Here is a 22911-nt window from a genome sequence, read left to right as displayed (position 1 = left end):
GCTAAATCCTGGGGCCTGTGCATTCCCTCATAAAATGTGCACACTTGAGCCCCAACTCCTCATGCACCAACAATGCCACAGCAGGAAGAACAAGCATGACCCTTGCCCCTGCAGCAGGAGCTAGTTCTAACCTCACTTACCACTTGCACTGACAGGTGGGATGGATCACTCCCTGAAGAAATTATTGGATGATGCTCTCAGTAGAAGACATGGATTTTTGCCAGGGGAAAGCATCAGAGTTTGAGGATCATGCAAGTCCAATCCCATTTCTACATAACAAAATGTTTTTTCTATTGTGTTTCTTTGGAGTAGAAGTTTTCTATTTGTTTTTTTTTTTAATTCACCATTTCTTTTTTCCCTTGTGAGTATATTTATGTGTCCACACTTGCACACGCTCACTGCACAACAGGGAGGGAAGTCAAGACGGAAAGGACAGGAAGCATCCAGGAGGCACTGGCATGGGGGAGGAGAAGGGACAAAGAGGGTGTCTGTCCCCACCCGGGCCCCCACCACCTCCTAACCAGGAGGTTGACCTGGAGCTGCAAGAACAGGAAGTGCTTACTCTGACTTGGAGGAAAGTTTCAAAGTGCAGTAATCTCCTTTACAAAAAGCCTCTTCCCTCCGCACTCTGCCCCTCGATGAAGCCCAGCTCCCTGCACAGGCTGTCCTTGAGGCTTTGGCAGGACAAGGTCATGGGGAAGGGCTCTGGACCACAAGGGCTTAGGCATAGTGGCTGCTGGGCATCAGGGAGTGGTCCCCTCTGTGGTCCATCTGGTCCTGCAAGTGGGCAAACTCAGCCAGCTCACTGAGCTCCTGGAACTGTCTGTCTTGTGGCTGACCAGTGAGTGGTAAAAGTGGACAGCAAAGACGATGAAGACCAGGCCAAAGGGCACCATGATGGTGGTGGATGCAATGGCTGCTGCCTGGCCCAGGGTGATGCCACTCTCGCTGCTGTTGTTGGAGGCCGCACCACCAGCTGGGGGCTTGCTGGTAGGGCTTGGCTGCCCCCGGCTGCTTCTTGAGGGGCAAGAACTTGACCCAGCAGAGCAGCACGACCTCGGCCAGGAAAAGCAGCGTGCTGATGACGGTGGAGAAGGCCCAGGCCAGCTCGATGTGGCGATGCATGCGCTCGTGGAGCGACTCCTTCACGGAGTTGAGGTTGTCGACGTTGCTGACAGCCTCTATGTTGGGCAGGATGCAGGTGCTGATCATGAGTGCAAACAGGTGCACGGCCACCAGCACCGTGGTGCAGGCACTGAAGGTGATGAGCAGCCCCGGTGGATAGTCCTGCTCAGTGTCCAGCTGCACCTCCACCATGGCCACCATGGCTAAGCCAGACAGCAGAGCCGAGGTCCGGCTGGAGGCTTTGGGCTTGGCACTGCTCAAGTAGAGCTTACGCCAGGACAGCGCCTGCATCGAGTGTTCGTTAAGGCTCATCACCTCGGAGTAACCCTGGCCGATCAAGTCCGGGTAGCTGACTGCTGGCAGCAGCGGCGGTGGGGACCCTGGGGACTCCCCATCCCCACTGCGGTGGTTCCGGCAGCTGCCGCTAGTGGTACTGCCGCTGCTGAGGGGAAGCTCCGGATTGTTGCTGCTCTGGGGCAGGCGGGCTCCGGATGCATGGAGCACGCTGTAAAGGCGTGGGCCGGCTCGGGAGCCTGGAAGGCAGTGGCCCCCGCCCCCCACGAGGGCCCGGCCCTTATTCACCATTTTCTACATCTTGAAAATTTATTGATTCTTCTTCATCGTTCTATGTGTTTTTTGAATTCCTTATTTTGTTCCCATATTATTATTGATATTCTTGAGTGTTCCTCTGTGTACTTTTCCAGGTTGAACAACATGTATACCCAACCTCAGAACACTAGAAAATATAAGCAAATGTTGAGAACTCTGAAGGGATAAACAGCAATAGAACAAACGTAGCACATCAATACTTCACTTTCAAGAGTGGTAGATTTGAACAACATTGTAAATCAACTTTTCCTAACAGTTACACAGAGAGCATTCTACCTGACAGCAGCAGAACATGTGTTCTTAACAGCTGTCAAAAATTCTCCAGGTGGGATCATCAGTTAATTCAGAAAATATGCATCAACAATTTTTAGAAAATTGGATTCATATCATTGTCTTTCATAACTCTAATAGAATAAAAATAAAAATCAATTCCAGAAAAATGGGAAAAGTCACACATATGTGGATGTCAATCTACACTGTGTCAAATAGCCATTGGCTTGAAGAGAAAATCAAAAAGGAAATCAGAAAATATTTTGAGCTGGGATCCATAGCCACAATCACAATCCTCAAGTCCAGGCTTGGTACAAAGAGAAACCAGGTGGACATGGAAGGTCACCAGTAAAAAAGCTCTCTGAACATTGAGAACCATGGGGATCTTTAAACAGAGCAGACAGAAATCTTCTTACTGCCCACAACAAATTAAGGAGACCAGGATGCTGATGCTTATGACCGAGTTCAAAGGCAGATTGCAAATTCATATATATTTTATATACAATATAAACATTTCGTAGTCGTCTAGGCTTTATTTTATAAACGGACTGATTATACATGAGCTCCTTCATTAACATTTAGTAAATAGTTCAGTTTGTTCATTCAACAAATGATCTTCACATGTCAAGCATTAGACACTATTCTAAGTATTTGGGATGGAGCAGCAAAAGACACACAATCAGGAATGCTGCTTTTTAATAGGTCACACACTAGATATGAGAAAATGAATGAAAACTCACACTGATGCTGCCATAAGTGCTATAAAAATGTCAGTGTGGACAGAGAAAGAACTGGGATATAAAGAAGCTGCTTTGAGTACTCTGAACAACAATCAATCCATTTCCTCCTAAAGTGTAATATCCCCCAGAATCTTGATCCTGAAGGGAGATATTTTAGAGATTTATTTATTTTGTTGAAAGGCAGAGTGAAAGGAAAGATGATACACACACATAGGTGGTAGCTTTGGGATCTGCAAGGGGGCAAGGCCTACACTTCTGGGAATGGAGAATCCCTACCCACACTTTCAAGGAAGAAAAGTCCTTGTCAAGGTCCCTGCTGGTGCCTAAAGGTCAACCAATGAAGATCAGACCCCCCTCAACCTTTAACCCCCATGCCCTGAATCTATAAAAAGAGCCCTCTCAATCTCTGATGTGCAACTTCCCTGGCCCCCACTCTGTTGCTCTGTTGGGGCCTTGGAACCTCTCCTGGGAGCGGAACCCCAATAAAAGCCTGTGAATTAATCAATTCATCTTTCTGGGAAGATTTGTTATGTGCCAGACACCTTTCAATAGGGGAGGAATAGAGAGAGAGAGAGAGAGAGAGAGAGAGAGAGAGAGAGAGATTTCCATTCACTGGTTCCCTCCCCTAAATGGCTGCAACAGTTGGGCCTGGGCCAGACTGAAGCCAGGAGTCAGGAACCCCATCTGAGTATTTCATGTGGGTGGCAAGGAGTCAAGCAATCAGGACATTATCTGCTAATTCCTAGGCACAGGTTAGGAGATTGGATCAGAAAGAACACTGCTAGGATTCAAGTTGACACTCTGATAGGAGATGCAGGCATCATAAGTAATAATTTAATGTGCCATACTGCAATGCCAGTCCCAGCAAATGAGTTTTATGTTCATATTCTTGATGTTTCCTATTCCATATTTGCATTGGAACCTGTGATCTAAACTGCAGTGGAAGGTGAAGGAAAGTCTATTTTCCTGAGAACAAATGTAGGTTTCAGTCAGATTTGTTCTTGGAGGATATTTAACCCATATCAGGTTGTTTCTTTGCACTGGAACCTGTGAACTAAACTGCAGTGGAAGTTGGAGAGGTCCCCTGCTGAGAGGCCTGGACTGGCTCCGTGGTCAACTCTGGCAGTAGGCTGATAAGGACTCCAGCCAAGGTGGTGTAGCAACATCTCAGCTGGAGTTTTGATCCCATAGTCACCTTGTGTCACTTAGCAAGGGGGCTAGTGAGCTGGCACTTCAGCTCCAAGTGTGAGGAGATCCAGAGGTTCACAAGCACTGGGCCCATGCACACATACACACTCACACACAGACAGTGGGGTTACAGCTCAGGGACAGCTCTGCAAGTTAGCTTGTGCCGCTACCTGCTCCATGCAGAGTAGCGGACTGCCTCTTCAGCTCCAGGTGTGTGGAGATGCAGAGGTTCACACACACCAGGCCATGATCCCTGAGAGGATGGAGAGTGGTGAAAGGGCTCCCCTTTTTATCCTCATTTTCTGGCAGTCCTCCAGCTTGCCATCCTCTGATTTGTCCAATCAATGCTGTTTCCTCCTCGTGTTATGCCCAGTTCAGTTGTCCCCAAAGACCACCAAGGAGCCGATACCACTGTAAAGCACATGAGAGTTTTATTACAGGTCTGGGCCTAGACTCTCAGTCAACACCAACCCAGCAGGTCTGAATTGAGAGCCCTGACCCTTCAGTTAACAGGGTTTTTATAGGGTTTTCAGAGACATTCTATACATCATGGTACCATTTAGCCAATCATCTCATCCCATGGGAAATTCAAAGGACATCTCCTAGAATTGATTAGTGCATTCAGTGGCGGGAACGGACCTGCTAAAGGTGGTTGGATGGCTTTGGGGTTGATGCCTTTTGAATTGATTGGCTGAAGCATAGAGTCTGAGCTGCTGGGGTGTACGTGCCGAACTGCAGGGTCTCGGGAAGCTATCAGTCACCTTATCTGCCCTGAGAAGACACCAGGAACTCTAGGTATTTCTCTGTTGTCTGTTATTGGCTGTTGTTAGGAGAGTTTATTGCAAGGGGAGTTCATTTATTTACTTTTAGGAGCTTCTGGCTCAGAGTTCAGGGCCTGGTCAAGCTCAAGTTACAAGATGGAGGCCTAATTAAAAATAGTTACACCTTGATCCAGCTCAGGTCTCATACTTGCTTGCAGTTAGTTGAACAGCCCAGTCAGTACTGTTCCTGTCTTACTTATGTTTGAACAGTCCAGTCAGTGTGGGTAGCACACTGTTATCTGACCAGAGATGTCTTCTTGGTATGATTAGGAGTGTCTCCCTAACAGCCGTTAGGCATTGCCTCAGCTCCTAACTTATAACTCCATTTTACTTTTATTTTGTGGCTAGTGGTAACTTTTCAGTGTTTTACTGTGGAGTTTCCACAGTTCATCTCCTTTTCAGGTAGGTGATCCATGACTCTTTTTTTTTTTTTTTTGACATGCAGAGTGGACAGTGAGAGAGAGAGACAGAGAGAAAGGTCTTCCTTTTGCCGTTGGTTCACCCTCCAATGGCCGCCGTGGCCGGCACGCTGTGGCTGGCGCACCGCGCTGATCCTAAGGCAGGAGCCAGGTGCTTCTCCTGGTCTCCCATGGGGTGCAGGGCCCAAGAACTTGGGCCATCCTCCACTGTACTCCCAGGCCACAGCAGAGAGCTGGCCTGGAAGAGGGGCAACTGGGACAGAATCCGGCACCCCAACCAGGACTAGAACCTGGTGTGCCAGTGCCACAAGGTGGAGGATTAGCCCATTGAGCCACGGCGCCGGCCCCGTGACTCTTTTTAAGATTCCTGTGGGATTCTCCACAGATGAGCAGAATAATAACAGCTAACAATCTATCTGAGGGCAGGGACAAAAACCATCAGAAGGCCAGAATCATATTCCTGTCTAGCCTGCTCTTGTTAAAACAAAAAACCTTGGGAACAGTAAGATAGGCAAATTCTATTCTCATGGTAAAACTAGGAGGTCAGAAGGGTGGGATCCTTACTTCCTTTCTATTCTCATGATAAAACTAGAAACTCTGAGGAGTGGACTCTCCACTTCTGTCTTGCTAATAGACAGGTTGTGGGGAGAAGTAAGTGTCTTGCCCACTCTTAAAAGGACTCCTCATTAGGTCATCTAAGTCCTCACAGCAGCATGCCCTTCCTTATAACCTCTATATAAGCCTTCAAAATATCCTCCTCCAACAGAATGGTAGTCCTGTAACCACAAAAAATGCATTTTTGCTTTTCAAATAGTTACCTTAATGAAGGCACCCTATTTTGCTGTAATCTTGTGAATAATATTTGCATAAGAATTTCAGAAGCCTACTGAGAAAAGGAGATGATTAGGAATGGCAGGTTTTTGCCCCAGCTGACAAAGAACCCTCTCCCAACTGAGGCAGAAGGTACCTTCCTGGTGACACCCTGGACTCCCCTGACTGGCTGGTGGGACCTTCCTCAGAACAAAGCCTGAAAATCTGCATAATTGTTAATTGAATAGGCTCATTGTTTTATTTGAAGATTCACCCTCCAATTAGTCCTGTCTCTTTAAAAATCATCTGTGCTTGGTTGTTTGGTAAAAAAGTGCTTGTTTGGATTGAGAGAACTTCCTTTTTCTTACCCCAAGGCTGCTGCTGCCTTCTTGCAATAAACTTTTTCCTCCGGGCAGGCCTCATCTTTGGTGAATTGAGGCAGTGAGAATCAAGAGCCAGATTATTCGCTCAATAACCATATTGGTGAGCTAGCCCAGAAGTCTGGGGTGTATTCTTCAAGTGGCCTGGCCCTCTCACACTGGTAAGGAGGGCAATGGCCACTTGCACTCCACCCCCAGAATTGCTTGTGAGCTAACCTGGTGGCTGGGACTCTGGGGACATCCAGCAGCTGCCGAGAGCACTTTATCTCCTGGACTTTCCTTTCTCTTCCTGCTGCGTATTAGCTACCTATTAGCACAATGGCTTCCATTTGTGTATGGAGTCAACAGCTCTGAGACTGGGTAAGTTGAACCAGTAGCCTATCTGAAATTTCTGTCTCTGCTCTTTGGGTTCATGGCATTTAGACCTGGGTTAGGTCATTCTTTGTGGTACTGGTTTGTGGGAGACAAGATTCTAAGATTTTTGCCTGGGTCTCTCTGTGAGGAAGATTTGGGTATGGTTTGGAAAAGGACTCATTTGGTGAAATACGAGTGGTTCAATTTAATTTCCATCCAAAAGCACCTTGAGTTGCAATGTGGCTGATTGAGCAGATTATAGTTACAATCCTATTACTAAGAAGAAAGTGGTGTTCTATTGTAATACTGCATGGCCTGTGTATGTGTTAAATTCAAGAGAAGGTGGCTGTTAAGTGGATTTTTTAAATGTTTATTTTATTTGAAAGGCAGAGTTACAGAGAAGCAGAGGCAGAGAGAGAGAGAAAGAGATATATATAGAGAGAGAGGTCCTCCATCTGTTACCGGAGAAATGGCAGGGTTCTTGTCTTCGTGTAAGAAAGAATTCAGGTGTGAGACAGAGTAGTGCGAGGTAAAATAGCAAGATTTATTAGGGAAGGGACATCCATAAGAATGGATGGGCACCTCTCCAGACAGGTCCTGGGAGAGAGTGCCCAGTCTCTCAGACTGGCGGAGAGCAAGGTTACATGGTTGAGTGGAGAGAGTACACCTGGGCAGGCCAGGTGGGTGGCTCAGCAGAGAGGCAGAGGGCTGAGAGTGCAGGCCGGTTGAGGCAGGGGGTGGGGGGTGGGGGGTGTTAAGGAGATGAGTCTTGCTTCCCTGCCTGTGCTCCTCTTGAAACAAAGGACTTTTTGGATGTAAATAGAAAAACTTTATCTGAGTTTTCCCCTGAAGGTATCAGACAGGAGGGAGGGTGAGCAGGACCCCCTAGAGAATTGGGACCTGGAGCAGGGTGTTTGAAATGCAGATACTGGGCTGCATCTGCGAGATTGTGGAAGATTTGTCAGGCAGAAGGGGTGGGGACCCCCACCTGGCAGGTTACCAGGTAGAAGGGGGGCAGGGCAGGATGCGAATACTGGCTGCCCCTGAAACACCATCAGGATGACTTTGAGTTACAGATGCATATGCTGGACATAGTCTTCTCTTTAGGCCTGTCACACACACATAAGTTCATATCTGACTTCCTACCTAACACATCCACTGGTTCACGTCCCAGGTGGCCACAATGGCCAGAGCTGGGATCTGAATCTAGGAGTCAGGAGATTCCTCCCAGACCCCCTCCACCCTGGATGCAGGCCCAAGTACCTGAATCATCCTCCACTGTTCTCCCAGGCCACAGCAGAGAGCTGGATCACAACTGAAGCAGCAGGGACCGGCCCTAACTGGCACTCAGATGGGATGCTGGCACTGCAGGTGGCTGCTTTACCCAATATGCCACAGCATCAGCCCCTGTTAAGGAGATTTCCAATAGTAGAGGTTTTGTGAGGTTTCTGGTAAATGGGATGGAGTAAACATTTAATCCCTAAAACCATCCAGCAACTGTGTATGTGGCTGTTGATGCCCAAGGAGACAGATTAGGAGTCCTTGTCAATTTAGAAAATGCAGGAGCTGGGCCGGCCTGCGGCTCACTAGGCTAATCCTCCACCTTGCGGCGCTGGCACACTGGGTTCTAGTCCCGGTTGGGGCACCGATCCTGTCCCGGTTGCCCCTCTTCCAGGCCAGCTCTCTGCTGTGGCCAGGGAGTGCAGTTGGGGATGGCCCAAGTGCTTGGGCCCTGCACCCCATGGGAGACCAGGAGAAGCACCTGGCTCCTGCCATCGGATCAGCGTGGTGCGCCGGCTGCAGCGCACGAACCGCGGCGGCCATTGGAGGGTGAACCAACGGCAAAAGGAAGACCTTTCTCTCTGTCTCTCTCTCACTGTCCACTCTGCCTGTCAAAAATAAAAAAAAAAATAAAATAAAATAAAATAAATAAATAAAAAAGAAAATGCAGGAGCTTCAGGGATATTTGTCCCATTCTTGGTCCTTTCCTTTCCTTCCCTCCACTCCCCTCCTTCCCCTCCCCTCCCCTCCCCTTCCATTCCTTTCTCTCCCTCCCCTCCCCCCTCCCTTCCCTTCCCCTCCCCTCCCCTTCCCTTCACTTCCCTCCCATCCCCTCCCCTCCCCTTCCCTTCACTTCCCTCCCATCCCCTCCCCTCCCCTTCCTGCCTCTCCCTTCCCTTCCCTTCCCCTCCCTCCCCTCCCCTTCCCTTCACTTCTCTCTCATCCCCTCCCCTCCCCTTCCCGCCTCTCCCTTCCCTTCCCTCCCCTCCCCTTCACTTCCCTCCTCTTCCCTTCCCTTCACTCCCCTCCCATCCCCTTCCCTCCTCTCCCCTCCCTTCCCTCCCTCCCCTCCCCTTCCCTCTTCTTCCTTTTCCTTCCCTTCCCCTCCCCTCCCCTTCCTTTCCCTAGTCAATGGCTTTACTTACTTGAGGTTAAAAATTCTTAGTGAAAACTGCTAACAGTTTTATGATTTGCTGTTTAGGTAGAGTAATGTTGATATGTCGTTGCTTTTAATATTACTGTGAAATGATAAGGCACCTGCAAAGTAAAACATGCAGAAACTACCTGTGTGGCTCCCCTTTCCCAAGGAGGTAGAGACTGGTTTTCAAATTCATTTCCTGGATACCATCTGGAACCATGTCTATTTTAGGAGGAATTTTAAATTAGGACTAAAATTCTAGTAATATTATTGGGAATTTACTTAGGGTTTAAAGTCACTATGTTACAGAAACTTTACAAATGAACATATGAGCCAGAAGCTAAATAAATGTTCTTGCCTTTATCTCTCTTCAAAGGGAGAAAGCAAGGGTCAAAACAATGTCAATTTTCCAATCCAAAAATTCCCCTACGTTACTTTCATTCAGCAGAAAGTAGCCAGAATGGAGTCAATTCCCCTATTCCATACATATGGATCAGAAAACTTGACAATGAGGAATTATTAGCCATAATAAAGGTACCTTCCCTTCCCTCATTTTAACTTCATGAAGGCATCTAATCTAACACAATCTTGTGAATATTGTTTTCATAAGAATTTCAGGAGTCCACTGAAAGGGGATGATTTGGAATGGTAGACTTTTGACCGAACTAAACAAAGTCTCCTCCCAACTGATGTTGAGCTCCCTATCAAGAAACTGCCAGCTGAGGGATCCATGCTGCACCCCCCTGCCAAGGTAGAACCCACATCAGAACAAAGCATGAAAATCTGCATAATTGTTAATCAAATAGACTCATTGTTTTATTTCTAACCTCACTTTGCAACTGTCCTGTTGGCTTGTTGGGAAAGAGCTCATTTTGGATTGGGTGATCTCTCTTTCCCCCAAGACCACTGACTTTTTAAAATTAACCCTTTCCTTTTACCAACACTCTGATGAATTGACCATCTGAGCAGCAAGGGACTGATTATTTGGTAACTATCATCAAGATTTGATAGACTTCTGTGTCCTCATTTGCAAAAGATTAACTGTTCTGTTTTATTCACCCCAAAACCATGTCCTCATTATTTTAATTGGCACTTGGGACAGAGTCCAAGCCTTTGGTAACAACACTATTATAATTTTTAATTAAATTTTAGTACTTTATCATCAGGTTTTATTTCCAAGTTATCTGGTTGAGCAATTGTTAAACAGACTACAAGAGAATATTTTACATTTCTGATTATTAAATGAGGAAAAGACATTTTATGTTTTGTCAAAATCTCATTCTCTACTATTTTTTTTTGCTTTTTAAGATTTATTTATTTATTTGAAAGTCAGAGTTACACAGAGAGAGAGAAGGAGAGGCAGGGAGAGAGAGGTCTTCCATCCATTGGTTCACTCGCCAATTGGCTGCAATGGCCGGAGCTGCACCAATCCAAAGCCAGGGGCCAGGAGCTTCTTCCAGGTCTCCCATGTGGATGCAGGGGACCAAGGACTTGAGCCATCTTCTATTACTTTTCCAGGCCACTGCAGAGAGCTGGATTGGAAGCGGAGCATCTGAGACTTGAATCAGTGCCCATATGGGATGCTGGCACTTCAGGCAGTGCCAGCCCCTTCATTCTCTACTTTTGTTAGGTTTCCATACTTAAATTTAATAGTTGGAAAGATAGTTTTGTTATTAATATATTTAAGTAATTTCTTTATTAATCAAATAATTTTTTTAAGGGACAGGGTTTATTGGAGAATACCCTACAGACTAGAGTGAAGGGGCAGTGAAGGAAAAAGAGGAGACTGTAAGAGAGAGAGACAGAGAGGAGAGAGAAGGGAGGAGAGAGGCAAGAGGAAGAGAAGCCAACAGAGCAGGGAGCAGAGCCAAGAGAGCACGTATTCAGGAACAGGCCCTTTTAAAACTTTGCCTGAGGGCGGGCAGGGAATCCCATTAGGATGGGGGTGGAGCCTGGCTCAGGTAGCTGGGCTGTGCAGCCACCTGGCTAAAACTGCACCAGTTTCCTAACATTCCCCCCTTTTGTTTTTTATAAAGCAGGATTTCTATGGGGTTACATTAGTCCCAAAAGTCCGGGGGGGGGGGGTAGAGGGATGATGATCTGTCTTTAGAGCTACTTCCTGCTGGCATGTGGCTATGTCTCAGGCTGCTGTCTCCTGGGTGGGGAGCTGAGTATATTCCTGTAGCAGCATTTGGTTGACTGCCTGGTTGTTGAAGACCTTTCATTTGTTCCATTATAACTTGCTGTAAACACTTAGACACTGTAGTATAAAAGACAGGGTTGAGAATAGTAACCAATGATCCTAAGAGTAGCATTAACCATTTCATAGAGGAGAGGAAATTGGGTGGGGGGGGTCTCTGGATCCTTGTGGGGACAGTTTGATGGATGTGGCTTAAAGCTGGTCCCAGCCAAGACTGGGAGAAAAGGCCACTTAGCTTTTGCAGGTAGCTGGACTTGTCTGTAGAGAAATTCTTAACAATCATACAACATTAAGTGGGAAGAGGACCATCAGTACACACAGGTTGGGAGTAGAGCCATTGGTGGTAGAGTAGACGCTATAGTTACAAAAGAATGAGGCCCAAGTGGGCTAGATACAGAGGACACAGTTGTTATTAGAGAACCTAAGAAAGGTGCTAAGCTACAAATAAGTTTTCTGATTGAGAGGCAAATAGAACCTGACAGAAGGGGCTTGATAATAATCAGGTGGGCTTTAAAGCATTGTAAATTATGAGGCTCAGACTCATCTATCTCTTCATATAGCCTACATCCTAAGGGAGGTGTGAACCTCCTTGGGAAGGCACCCTGTTGACTTCCATTACCTAGCTGGCCTAGGAGGAGAGCTAGCCAGGTAAAGGTAAGTGGCAACTCCAACAGGAAATATACAGTTCTGCCTGCACTGTTACTGACCCTATTTGGCCGTCGCCTCAGCAGCAGTGGTCACCTTGGAAGCTGGGCTGAGTGAAGGGCTTTTCTGCTTAGAGCCAATAAGACCTGGGGCTCTGACCTGGGCATCCTTCAACTCCAGGGCAGGTCCATTTCCAGTGATCCAACTCTTGGCTGGCAGAGCTGCCAGGGCTCTTCTTAGCTGACTTCTGCTGAAGCCCAGGCTTGCCACATTGAAAGCCACTGCAGTGAACTGGCCTGTTGGGTCTCCTTGAGGGCAGATCACTGTGCAGAGCTACATTTAATAGGCCTGCCACCTATCTCTACTTTTCTGATGCCTAGCTTTCTTTTTCTCCTGATTTTTATTAAAGCAGACCAGAGGATGCATGTCAAGGGAGTGCTGAAGTCCCATCTCTAATCCTCGGTGGCCTAAACTACAAGTCTGTAGTCACAGGCATGTTCTGTAGTAGTTTATGTTGAGACAGACAATGCCCACGAGGAAAACTACATTTTCACTTTAAAACTTTCTTTCCCTTTGTTTTGAAAGGGAGATCTTTTCTGTTTACTGTTTACCTCGCTGATGGTGAAGTAAATTTAGCTAAGAAATTATAATTTAAGCCCTTATTTTGGCTATGCTATTACAGAAAAAATTTAGCCATCTCTTTTTTATAGTATCTAAAATTAAATTTTGAATCTTGGAGAATCCTTCATAATAGAATTAGTTTTCTACCTCGAAGAGAATAGAGAAAGAACAAGTTGGGCTCAGAATAGAGAAATGAGGGAGCAAGTCCCAGATCACTTACTGACAATAGCAATATCACATGAAAACTTAGAAAGCAGTTTTACTATTAGATAACAACTGAAGAAAACATTTACCAGAAGGTCCAATGCCTTCCATAAATATTAAAAATACATATTTGGAAACATCTCTTAAATATCTAACATGATATAGCTTGTTTAACCAGCAAATTTAAGCACAAACATATAAAATGTTTTTAGTTTCTTTTTACCAACAAGTTTTAAACATATGATACAGAGATTTAGGTCACATGAATTAAAATATATCTTTGAATAATTTTAGCTGTTTAAATTTATGGACAATCTTTTATCTATGAGCCAATTAAAAATAAAACTCTTAATAAAATTTTCCATGTAGACATACAATATGTATACACATATAACATAACATAATAGACCAATAGAGCAGTTTTAATAGCTTTTTTTAAGAGAATCTAACTCCTGTTTGTAAATTACCAATTGATTTGAATTACCTTTTGTTTTAGTAACCTCAGCTAACCATACTTTTTTACAGTTGGTACCTTTAATATATGATTGGCTTCATCTGTTTAGAGTCATCCCAAAGTACTGAATACAATACTTGTGGCTGGAAAAATTCCATCAGAACCTATAGGACAGCTAAACAGAACCAACAATGCTTTAGTTTTATGAGCAGCAATTTTGATATAAAACTGTGGATGACAAAACTTTAAGTTGCCACATTCAAAATTATAAACTCATTAACCAACAAGAGGCATTTGCTTACTGCACACAGTATTTTTGAAAGCACCTGTAGGATTTTACAAAGCATTTTCCATCTTTAGGCCTCTGGGGCTTTCTCATTAAGATAACCATCATATCTAGTAATACAAGATTATTAGACTTTTAAATTTTCAGACATTTTTATCAACAGCATTTTACATTATAGAAACTTAATTTAGTACCACTTCACATCTTGACAGTACTTCTAATATAATCCAAATAGTCTGATTAGTTAGTGTCTCTACAAGATGAGAGACATAAGTCTTTCGATTTTTTCAGTTGGGCCTGAACTGGAAAAACCAAAGTCCAAAATTTACTGGAAATTTGAGTCCAAATTCTTTGAAACTTTGATTTTTTTGAATGTCTGTCAAGAATGTCAAGAAGGCTCAAATTCAAAATATCTGGTTGAAATAAGATTCCTTAAAATCATGACATAATATAGACCAAATTTGATCATTGTTACAAAGTGATTATTTAAATATTTGAAAATAAGCTCATATTTAAATAACCCATAGCTCTTAATAAAAATTTAGCTGTTTTTAAACAATTAGAATTTAGCAGACATCAAGAGTGAAGGACCCAAAGCTGGCGGGGTCCTTGGTAGCACCCTGGGGACCCAGAAATTCAGACTCCTGACATCGGCAATGCAAACAGCAAGAGGCGGTATATTTACATTTTGCGCAAAACGGACCCCTCCCTCCTGAGAGAGTGAGGTCCTGGATGAGGGTTACAGGCATTATTTAAAGGCAAAACCCACAAAATTATCTTAAGCAAGTGAATACAAAGGGGAAGGGGATTTTTGTTTACAGTAATTTCACTTATCTTAGTATACAGCAGTTCTACTTATCTCAGTACACATCAGTTTTACTTATCTTAACCATTGCACAAGGGGGGTTTCCAAACTGCTATTCCCTGTTATCTGCTAAGTTGCAGTTTCCCAGAAATTGACCTTTCTTGAAACTTTCTAACTGACCTTTCTTGAAACTTCCTAGTTTTTTTTTTTTTTTTAAGCAGGTTAGTCTGGTAAATTTTCACAATTTTCCATAAGTCCTTCAAGAGAATATAACAGATTACTTTAACTTATTGCTTTAACAGAGAATCAGATTTTAATTCTATGTCAAAGAGAAATAGATTAGTATACTTGTGATGTTTTCCATCTGCCAATGTCCTTGATTTACATTTTGAGATAAACTGTTAAAAATTAAAATTGCATTCATATAAGACAAGTACTAATTACCCATTACTGTTTCATTGAGTACTGATTACCCAGAAACCTGTTAAAATAAATTGCATAATAAGTTCAGCATTTTACAAAGCAATATTTTTAAAGGTAGTGATCTTTTTAGATTCAAAGAAAAATTAGTTACAGTGGGCCAGGTCCATGCAGGAAATCTGAATCTCCAGTCTGGCTTGCTCAGGATAAAACAAAGAGCCATCAGAAGGGTGGGATACCTAATTTGTTTCTCAATAAGCAGGGAGCCCAAAAGGATGGGACTACTATTCCCTTGCTATTCTTATGGTAAGACTGGGACAAGAGAGGGACAAAAGACCAGTTGGAGACCATGGAGACCACCAGAGACTTTGGCCAGGACTGGTTTTAAGATAAAGTCAGAATTTCTAGGTGGGAGGGGGAGCTAGGGAGGAAGTACACGTGGACTGAGAATGGCTTTGAGGAATAGATAGGCAAGAGGGTTGAGATAAAATGGAAGAGATTGCAGTGGAGGTGGGAGTAGAGGTTGACCCTGCCCCCTGGAATTCGATGGGAGGGGGAGGTGAGGACAAAGCCAGGGCCGGAGCTGCTGCATGGGAGATAATGGCGCTGGAGCTTCGGCCGCGGAGGCATCGGGAGGCGGCTGAGCCAGTGACTGTAGATTGGAGCATTAAGGGGGAGGTTCATCTGCAGGATCAAAGGAGTTGTGGTAGTGGTGGGAACAGGATTGGGGCAGAAGAAAGGATTTTTTGCTCAAGCTTCTGCCCCCTAGTGCAAATCTTGGAGACCAGAAGGACTTGAGTGGGACAGCAAGAAGTACACAGGGAAGGTTTAGTTCGAAGATAGGCTTGAACGTATGGAATCTCTTTCCATTTTCCCGAATGCTCACGGAAGTGATAAAGATGTTATCAGGGTCAAACTACTCCGACTTCCGATCCCTCAGGGCCAAATGCGCCACCATGGAGGGGTGAGGGCTGGGGCCAATTTGAGAGGGACCATATTACTACTTAAAAGGCAACCAAGAGGAGAATCAGATGGAACGCGGGAGGAAGAATGTCCCATGGCAACTCGGTAGGTCAGATCGGTGGACAGCAAGCGTCCTTGAAGTCCTGGCCATCTGACTAGGAGAGGAATGGGAGCAGAAGGCGGGGTCGTCACCCAAGCGCCGGCTGAAGCCCAGGGCCTCGCCTGTAAAGAGGGGAACAGAGATGGAGTCGTCACTCACACCCACTGTTGCCTGGACACAGTGTCCGTAGAGGCTAAAGGCCTTAAGTAGAAGTAGGAGTGGTGGCTAGAGTCCAGTGCTACGACCTTTACGAGAGTAGTCAGGCGAGTATCTGACAGTAGACCACCACTCAAATAGCAGTCGCCGTGAGGAATTTTCGTTCCGCGTCTTACCTCAAAATTTGGAAGGCTTATGTGTGGATGGAGATCGCAGAGCGTTTGGTGGCTTGGAAAGAGTTCCGGAGGTGTGCTTCATGACCGGCAAAAATCCAGGACCCCAGAGCACTGGAGGATGCTGGATTACCAATATAAGGCTATCCAAGTCATGGCACCAATGTTTTATCTTAATGTTAGCCGTCGCAAAGCACACCGGACACCGGAGTAAGGGAAAGGGTATTGGAGAATACCCTACAGACCGGAGTGAAGGGGTGGTGAAGGAAAAAGAGAAGGAGACTGTAAGAGAGAGAGACAGAGAGGAGAGAGGAGGGAGGAGAGAGACGAGAGGAAGAGAAGCCAACAGAGCAGGGAACAGAGCCAAGAGCTAATCAAATAATTTTTATTACTAGACCAATTCCCCAGAGATTAGAGTTGGCTAGAGGATAAAGGTTTATTTCAAGGACTAAATCTTGGGGAAAGAGATCTCAAGATCCAAAATGTGCTCTTCATGCCCATAAGCTAGTAAAAAAAATGGAAAAGGAGTAGCTACAGTGAGATTAGAAAATTTGAGTCTAGTTAATTGATAATTTGGCAAATTTTTCAGGCTTTGTGTTCTGATGATTAACTGGGCAGCCCAAGGTGTCAGTCAAGCATTTGTTTGTAATTTGAATTTTGTCAGGTGCATCAGCTGAAGAGTTTCCTTGTTAGCTGGGTTGATCCTGGATTCCTTTTGTAGGGAACAAAACTTTGGCAAAGGCAAGTGAAATCCACCTTAGCTAAGTGTTGCCAGATCTGACGAGCAAATACATTTGGTGCACACCAAGGTTTGGCTATATATCCAAAGCCAGGAGCAAGATGCTTCTTCTGGGTCTCCCTTGTGGGTGCGGGGACCCAAGGCCTTGGACAATCTTCTGCTGCTTTCCCAGGCCATAGCAGAGAGCTGGATCAGGAGAGCAGCTGGGTCTTGAACTGGCACCCATATGGGATTCTGGCACTGAAGGCAGCAGCTTTACTTGGTACACCACAGTGCCAACTCCAAGTCTGACATTCTAAATGAACTTTCAGTATGTTCCCAAAATTCTGAATTCAAATGTTCACAAAAGCAGCAGAAGAGAAAATGTCTGCATTAAGCTAAAAATCTGAAAAGGATAAGGAACATGACTTTATTATGGTTACACGGGTTCCCTTGTGAACTTCATGTTAAGCAGAATGCTACCCAGAACTCATTCTCTAATACATTTGTAGAAACTTGCTGCTTTTTATTTATTTTAAAAATATTTATTATTTGAAAGACAGAGGTAGAGAGAAAAGGGAGAAAGAACTTTAATCTGCTAGCTTACTCCCCAAATGACTGCAAAAATTGGAGCTGGGCCATGCTAAAGCAAGAAACCTGGAACTCCACCTGGATCTCCTAGATGCATAACAAGAATTCAAATATGTGGGCCATGTTCTTCTAATTTCCTGGGTGCATTAGCAAGGAGCTGGATTGGAAGTGAAGCACATGGGAGCAGAAGCTATCACACAGTGAGGTTTAAGCCACTGGCCCCATTTGTTGCCTTTTACTTACGCTTTGCCAACTTATTTAGAAATGCTATTCTATTACTTAAGTGTTAGATTGTTATTATCTTTATGGAGCATGAAATTATTCAATGGTATGATGTGAAAAAGAAAATTTTTTTTTCTTATCGATCACACAAAAGTTGTGTCTGGTTTTATTTTTCCTTTGTCAATCTCTGTCTTTTGGTGCATTTAGATAATTCACATTTAAACTTATACGGTTGAATTCATTAAAATAAACTATTTTAGCTGTCATTTTTCTTTAATGTCTTATTTATTTTTATTTCTTTGAAAGGCAGAGACAGAAAGACCTTCCCATCTGCGGGCTCACTGCCCAGGGGCCTGCAGCAGCTGTGGCTAGGCAAGGCTAGAGCCAGCACCCAAAAGCTGTATTTGCATCTACACAGATAGGCAGGGGAGTCAGCACTTGGATCATCATCTCTCAGGATGAACATTAGCAGGAAGATGGATCAGGTGGAATAACCAGGCTCTAACAAGGTACTCCAATATGCAATGCCGTTATCACAAGTGGCATTTCTTACCCTCAAAACTCCCTGCAATGTGCACAGAAAGCAACTCTTTTTTTTTTTGACAGGCAGAGTGGACAGTGAGAGACAGAGAGAAAGGTCTTCCTTTTGCCGTTGGTTCACCCTCCAATGGCCACCGCGGTAGGCGCGCTGCGGCCGGCGCACCACGCTGATCCGATGGCAGGAGCCAGGGGCTTATCCTGGTCTCCCATGGGGTGCAGGACCCAAGCACTTGGGCCATCCTCCACTGTACTCCCTGGCCACAGCAGAGAGCTGGCCTGGAAGAGGGGCAACTAGGACAGAATACGGTGCCCCGACCGGGACTAGAACCCGGTGTGCCGGCACCGCAAGGCGGAGGATTAGCCTAGTGAGCCACGGCACTGGCTGCAACTCTATTTTAATGGAGCACATTTGTGGTGGCTTTGTGTTGCCAAGTTTGGAAATAGGGAGAAGATAGCAGAGAGGGGCCAAATTTATTTATTATTTTATTTCTTTCAGGCAGAGACACAAACTGACACAATGCTTTCATGTGCTGGTTCCTTAAATGCTAACTCAAAACTAGGAGCTGCTGGGGCAGGAACTGTGCTACATCAGTTTAAGCTGCTGCTTGGGATGCTCACATCAAATACCAGAGTGTGTCCTGCCTACTGTGATTTTTTTAAAAAAAACGTTATTGGTTTACAGTTAATGTGAAACCTAGTTTGTCATGTTTGATATCTAGAACTATGATGAAGTACATTGACATGTCAAATGATTTGTAAATGTCACACATCCTGATTTATTTATTTATTTTTGAGTAGTGTTATTTAATTTACCACAGTTAATTTACAAGTCATGTTTAGTTTTTTTTTTTTTGTGGCAAGACAGCAGTGTCATTTTTTTTAAAGATTTATTTATGGCTGGCACCACTGCTCAATAGGGTAATCCTCCACCTGCGGCGCTGGCACACTGGGTTCTAGTCCTGGTCAGGGACTAGAATGCATATACATATTCATTTGACTTATAACAAATAAATAAAAATTATACAGGTATAAAATACATCCATTTTATTTGTAATTCTTACTAAGCATTTTTGGGTGACTAGGCAGTTCATATGCTGGTGGTACCTGTGATCACAAATGAGGTTTTAGTTGTCTAGTGCTTTAATTGAGGCTGCTGCCTTCAAGATTGCTTAACTCACACCAATATGTTTTTTAAAGATTTATTTATTTGTTCATTTGAAAGGCAGAGTTATAGAGAGACAGGGAGAGACAGATCTTCTCTCTGCTCATTTACTCCTTAAATGGTTTCAGTGTGGCTGGCACTATGGCTCACCAGGCTAATTTTTTGCCTGCAGCACCAGTACCCTGGGTTCTAGTCCTGGTTGGGGCTCATAGATTCTGTCCCAGTTGCTCCTCTTCCAGTCCAGCTCTCTGCTGTGACCAGGGAGGGCAGTGGAGGATGGCCCAAGTGCTTGGGCCCTGCACCCACATAGGAGACCAGGAGGAAGCAACTGGTTCCTGGCTTCAGTTCGGCACAGTGCAGTGGCCGCAGTGGCCATTTGGGGGTTGAACCAATGGAAGGAAGACCTTTCTCTCTGTCTCTCTCTCTCTCACTGTCTAACTCTGCCTGTCAAAAAAAAAAATGGCTTCAGTGGCTAGGACTGGACCAGGCCAAAGTCGGAAGCCAGGAACTCCATCCAGGTTTCCCAAGTGGGTATAAAGGGTCTAAGTTCTTGGACTGCCTTAAGATATTTTCCCAGGTGTATTAATAGGGAGCTGGATCAGAATTGGAGGAACAAGAGTTTTAACCAATGGTGGTAGCAACCCATGGTTCCATATCACATATCAATACTGTTTTGCTAATTTATTCATTTGAAAGGCAGAGAAAAAGACTCTCCTTCTGCTGGATAACTCTACAAAAGCCCACAACAGTGAGGGAGGTAGGAATGCCATGTGGGTATCCCATGCAGATGGCAGGAAAGCAAGTTTTTGAGCCATGAGCTGTTGACTCAAAAGAACACTCATGGGAGCAGTGTTGTGGTGTGGTGGGTAAAGTCACCACCTGCAGCGCTGGAATCCCATATGGGCATCAGTTCAAGTCCTGGCTGCCCACTTCTAATCCAGCTCTCTGCTATGGCCTGAGAAAGTAGATCAGCCACATCCTATGGCCCCTGTGCCTATATGGGAGACCTGGAAGAAGCTCCTGTCTTTTGGGTTTGGATTGGTGCAGCTCCAGCCATTGCAGCCAAATGGGGAGTGAACCAGTGGATGGAAGACCTCCCTCTCTTTCTCTCTGCCTCTCCTTTCTCTGTGTTACTCTGTGTATTAGATAAATAAATAGATCTTTAAAAAAAAACTTGCAGGAAGTTGGGTTGGAGCTGCAGAATAGCCAGGACACACACCAAGCACTCTGGTATGTGATGTGGTATGTCCAGAGAAGTAGCTTAACCTACTGCATCATAATGTCTACCCTTCCAATGTCTGGTTTGTGCAACCTATGACCTAGGCCCTATGTGTCCAAAAGGCAAGTCTCAGGATTCTCCACATGATTGCTATGCAAGAAGGCAAACTTCCAAAGGCTAAATACATTTTGAACTATGTTGGTATGATATTTACTGTTGTCTCATGGGCTAGAACAAGTGAACTGGAAAATGTCAGGGGGGTCCCTGTGGTGAAGGATTATATTAAGGTTTATATACAGGGAGGAGTGTCACATGGAACAGTTACAGAAAGCTGTACTATTATATTATGTTAATTTTTCCTAAAGATATAATTGTGGCCAAAAACTGATTTTCAAGCTGCATACTTTTATGGAATTTTAGATACATAAAATAATGTAAGGAAAACACGATTGCCTGAGTAATTTTCTGTGTAATATGGATACTAGTGAAAGCATAATGTGTACTGCTACTTGTATGAACAATCATGATGAACATTATAAATTATTTCTATGCATTGACATTGTTTTTTATGATTTATTTATTTGAAAGGCTGAGTTACAGAGAGGCAGAGGCACAAAGAGAGAGGTCTTCCATCTGCTGATCACTTTCCGAATGGCCTCATTGGCTGGGGCTGGGCCAATCTGAAGCCAAGAGTCTGGAGATTCTTCCAGGTCTCCCACATACCTGCAAGGGGCCCAAGGACTTGGGTCTTCATCCCCTGCTTTCCCAGTCCATAGCAGAGAGCTAGATCAGAAGTGGAGCAGGTGTACTGGAATTGGTGCTTTACCCACTACTCCACAGTGATGGCCCTGGGATTGATTTTTTTTTTACAAAATTGGTAACAAATTAATATTTTAATTAGCCTAACAATAGTCTATGTTTAACCTGAGTGATTGGTAGAATTCTGTGTGCTCTTTCAGGGTCTTTTCTGCTCTTTCCATGTCTAAAGTCTATATTCCCCCATAGGGAGGGTACTTTATTTTTGTTGCCCAGCTAATATGCCCATTTTTCTACATGCATTTCCTTCATGATCTTGCTAGTGCAGTAGAATCTAGGAAAAATTTAGACTGTTTCACCCCTCCCTCCAAGTAATTTCTCTTGCAGATAAGATTCTAGAGACATCTACATGTGGCCAAGTCCAATGAAAATAAATATATTGCCAGTAAGTTGTTTATTTGTTCCTTAGCTTCTTTCACATTGTATTTTAAGAGCTTTCTGAGATTTTGTTAAATAAATTGGAAAAGCATAAAGAAATAAAAGTCAGAATCAGGATTTATATAATATAAAGTAAGTATGGCTGCAAGATCTAAAGCCATCTGAGCTGAATGTACATTGGTCTCAATTTTTTTATTGCCATAGCTACAAGACTTTTTACATGGCTTGAGTTGAAACTCAGAGAAGAATTTGCTACCTCAGAAACAATTAATTAAAATGGTTATATTTTGATTTGTTAATGTAGGGTGTCCTCAAAAGCTTTTTAGAGGCTGAACTTGTTTCATGGATCAGATCAGAAATTGTGTAGAGGATAGAATCTATTGCACATCCTTAAATAACTCTCCGTAGTTAGGAGACTACGTAGGAATATTTCATACTTGCAAAGTTATGTTTTCAGGCAAATTATACCATTTTTTTTGACAGGCAGAGTTAGACAGTGAGAGAGGGAGACAGAGAGAAAGGCCTTCCTTTTTCCGTTGGTTTACTCCCTAATGGTTGCTGCAGCTGGCACATCATGCCCATCCGAAGCCAGGAGCCAGGTGCTTCCTCTTGGTCTCCCATGTGGGTGCAAGGCCCAAGCACTTGGGCCATCCTCTACTGCCCTCCCTGGCCACAGCAGAGAGCTGGACTGGGAGAGGAGCAACTGGGACAGAACCCAGTGCCCCAACCGAGACTGGAACCCAGTGTGCTGGTGCCACAGGTGGATTAGTCTTGTGAGCCATGGCGCCAGCCAAATTATTCCATTTTTCAAAACATTTATCAATGGCATAAACTATAATCAGAGCCAAAGACAATTCTCTAGTCTTTGCTTTACTTGAATATTTTGCCATCTTAAAATATGTATATACTTGAAAGAAAAGAAGAAGTAGATGGAAATATATTGAGACCTTTTTGAAAAAAGATTTTATTTATTTATTTGAGGGGCAGAGTTACAGGGATAGGAGAGACAGAAAAGTCTTTTTTAAAATTTTTTTGACAGGCAGAGTGGACAGTGAGAGGGAGAGAGAGAGGAAGGTCATCCTTTTTCCATTGGTTCACCCCCT

The 22911-nt window shown here is 44.3% G+C and overlaps 1 pseudogene; it reads right to left on the bottom strand.

The window, feature by feature from the left end:
- Nucleotides 1-499: 499 nt before the first annotated feature.
- LOC133755276 (calcium release-activated calcium channel protein 1-like) lies at nt 500-1622 on the bottom strand (annotated as a pseudogene).
- Between the last annotated feature and the right edge of the window lie 21289 nt (nt 1623-22911).

Source organism: Lepus europaeus, unplaced genomic scaffold (assembly GCF_033115175.1).
Source record: "Lepus europaeus isolate LE1 unplaced genomic scaffold, mLepTim1.pri SCAFFOLD_3_1, whole genome shotgun sequence".
Classification (NCBI taxonomy): Eukaryota; Metazoa; Chordata; class Mammalia; order Lagomorpha; family Leporidae; genus Lepus; species Lepus europaeus.
The sequence above is the reverse complement of the archived record's forward strand: the minus strand, read 5'-3'. Positions and strand labels throughout refer to the sequence as shown.